Source organism: Bison bison, unplaced genomic scaffold (assembly GCF_000754665.1).
Source record: "Bison bison bison isolate TAMUID 2011002044 unplaced genomic scaffold, Bison_UMD1.0 scf7180017864524, whole genome shotgun sequence".
Lineage (NCBI taxonomy): Eukaryota > Metazoa > Chordata > Mammalia > Artiodactyla > Bovidae > Bison > Bison bison.
Genome location: NW_011495075.1, coordinates 1592342 through 1592651, shown reverse-complemented (window position 1 = coordinate 1592651; position 310 = coordinate 1592342). Strand labels below are relative to the sequence as shown.

General features: G+C 72.3%; 1 protein-coding gene across 1 annotated transcript in view; it reads left to right on the top strand.

Moving 5' to 3' along the window:
* The window catches only part of LOC104981878 (chromosome unknown open reading frame, human C1orf106), an 11748-nt gene that overhangs the window by 1416 nt on the left and 10022 nt on the right, over positions 1–310 (top strand). The gene's annotated exons all lie outside the window — the stretch shown is intronic.

The following is a 310-nucleotide window of genomic DNA, read 5'->3' as shown; positions in this document are numbered from 1 at the left end:
GCCTGGACGGGTGGGTTGCTCGGCTCTCGGCCTGTCTTCCTCTTTCTCAGCTCGGGTGGAGGGCCGTGGGGGTGGATCGGGCCCTCGGCCCCGCCCTGTGCTGTGAGGGGTTGCAGAGCCTCTGGGCTCGTCTGCCCTTCGGTTGGATGGGAACGTGTCCACCCCGGCCCCCACCCCGCGGGGCTCAGCCCGGGCCTGCCAGTTGGGTCCCAGGGCGGGTGTTGGGGGCTGCCCGGGGTCGCTGATCGCGTGCTCCCCCAGGACCCACTGAGCGGCCTGGAGCGCCAACTGGCCCTGCAGCTGCAGATCG